General features: G+C 63.0%; 1 non-coding gene across 1 annotated transcript; it reads right to left on the bottom strand.

Annotated features, from left to right (window-relative positions):
* Window positions 1–557: 557 nt before the first annotated feature.
* On the bottom strand, window positions 558–711 carry LOC140475385 (5.8S ribosomal RNA). Its single transcript, XR_011959926.1, has one exon. It is a non-coding gene; the product is annotated as a 5.8S ribosomal RNA (ribosomal RNA).
* Window positions 712–2,500: the final 1,789 nt, after the last annotated feature.

Raw genomic sequence — 2,500 nt, 5'->3', positions numbered from 1 at the left:
AGGACGAACCACGAGACGGGCGGCTGCAGCAGCGGGCGGCCTGCAGCTCCCAGCACTCTCAATCGATCAACCATCGAGTCGGGTCAGCGTGTCAAACCGGCGAGCTCCACGGTCAGGCCGGCGGCGCACCAGCACCGGACCTCCGCGGCTCCCTTCACTCTTTCCACTGCCAGCCAACCGAGAGACGGACCCAATGCGGACGTGCAGAGCTTAGGCAGACCCCCCACTGGAGGCTCAACACTTCGTGGCAGCTCCGTGTCCCAGAGACCAGGAGGGTTGGCACACACACACAGTGTGAACCACCGACAGCCATTCTGGGACCGGTGACAGCCGTGCTGGCCCCACTGCCACGACACAGACGGACGCCAGGCCGCGCTCCCCGGCGGGGGGATGGCGTCGAGCCTGACGAACGGAATGTGCAGGGTGGGGGGGAAAGGCCAAGCGCTCCGACGCCGGAGGGCTCCGGAGTCTGAACTTAGGGGGACAAAGAGGACGGGTCCTCTGCGACACCCCAGCCGCGCTCTCGCCAGCCAAGGCGAGTGCGATTGATTGCCAAACGACCCTCAGACAGGCGTGGCCCCGGGAAGAACCCGGGGCCGCAAAGTGCGTTCAAAGTGTCGATGATCAATGTGTCCTGCAATTCACATTAATTCTCGCAGCTAGCTGCGTTCGTCATCGACGCACGAGCCGAGTGATCCACCGTCAAGAGTTGTCTGAGTTTGTTTTAGGTCTCTCCCTCGCCAGAGGAAAGCGACCCGGACCGCACATACGCTCCCCACCTTGAGCTACAGCCACCTGCACGCCGGCGTGCGGGCGGAGCAGGGTGGCGTGAAGCGATGGGGAGCACCATCCTGGTGCGGCCCGCAGAAACATACGTCTATTGGGGGGAGGAGGACAGGGCGCCCAAGAGGCGATGCGTGCCCCAACGCACCGCAGCGACGGAGGCAGGATCACCGCCACCATGTCGCCCGCCTAGTATCACGAGGCGTGCAGCAGCTTTGCCCTAGGAAAAGCAGAGGCGGGAACGGGCACCGGCCATCGGTTCGGCAGCGTCACTGACGCGTGCACGTGGCGGCGTGTCGGCGAGCGGACTTCCTGCGAGGAGGCGGGGGCGGCACTCGCCCGAGCAGACGCCCGCCCGGCCCAGCCACCGCCGAGGTGGACTGGGAGTCGCGGCAACGGCTCGTCATACTCGTTCCCACACTCACAGCGCAGCTTGCCCGCAAGCCACCGACCACCGATCGACGCCAGGCGCCCCGACCGAGAGCGGGATCGCTCGTTCGCCCTGCTGGCAGTTCGCTGGGGATCACTACTGCACGGAGCTCGGAGACCGACGGGCGGCAACTCGAGAGTCTTTAAACCACCACCCCCATCCCGCAAGTGCAAAGAGGCTGTATACGCACAGACGGGTGAGGGGAATAGGTACCCCGTCGGGTTTGAAGGGAGCGTGACTAGATAGCAACGATGTAAACCCAGCCGATTTGGGAGCGAAAGACCGGCGCCTGCATCACCGGCTTCGTTTCCCGTGGCTGGAGAGTACACCGAAACCCTCCGTCTGTCGCGAGCTCCCGACGACGCGGTGCCGCCAAGCAGCAGGGCCGGACCTGGTGTGGCTCCCCTCGTCGATCACAGACCGGTCGGCACTACTGACGAGACGGTGGAACGGGCTTCGCCCCTTGTGACGAAGGGTGATGCGAACCCGCCCGCCCGCGTGCGTTCGGGGTGGACTCGGCAAACGGAGATTTGAAATCGGAAAGTGTCCTCCTGCCCCGCGCAGGTAGGCGCCCAACAGTTGTGGGGGGTTTGGCGGTGACCACGGCTGCAGGGCCTGCTACCCCGACGAGCTCTCCTGCTGGCCCCGAAACCACCCTCGCGAGACAAGTTGAAACGGAAACGGGCGTACCCCCAAGCCGACGATCCTTTCTTATTTGTTACTTTTTTTTTCACTTGCTCGAGTTGTGGCGATTTGGCGGTGACCACGGCTGCAGGGCCTGCTACCCCGACGAGCTCTCCTGCTGGCCCCGAAACCACCCTCGCGAGACAAGTTGAAACGGAAACGGGCGTACCCCCAAGCCGACAGAGATCCTTTCTTATTTGTTACTTTTTTTTTTCACTTGCTCGAGTTGTGGGGGTTTGGCGGTGACCACGGCTGCAGGGCCTGCTACCCCGACGAGCTCTCCTGCTGGCCCCGAAACCACCCTCGCGAGACAAGTTGAAACGGAAACGGGCGTACCCCCAAGCCGACGATCCTTTCTTATTTGTTACTTTTTTTTTTCACTTGCTCGAGTTGTGGGGGTTTGGCGGTGACCACGGCTGCAGGGCCTGCTACCCCGACGAGCTCTCCTGCTGGCCCCGAAACCACCCTCGCGAGACAAGTTGAAACGGAAACGGGCGTACCCCCAAGCCGACGATCCTTTCTTATTTGTTACTTTTTTTTTCACTTGCTCGAGTTGTGGGGGTTTGGCGGTGACCACGGCTGCAGGGCCTGCTACCCCGACGA

The sequence above is a fragment of the Chiloscyllium punctatum genome, unplaced genomic scaffold (assembly GCF_047496795.1).
Source record: "Chiloscyllium punctatum isolate Juve2018m unplaced genomic scaffold, sChiPun1.3 scaffold_1606, whole genome shotgun sequence".
Taxonomy (NCBI): domain Eukaryota; kingdom Metazoa; phylum Chordata; class Chondrichthyes; order Orectolobiformes; family Hemiscylliidae; genus Chiloscyllium; species Chiloscyllium punctatum.
Note: the sequence above shows the minus strand (reverse complement) of the source record. Positions and strands in the feature narration are given on the sequence as shown.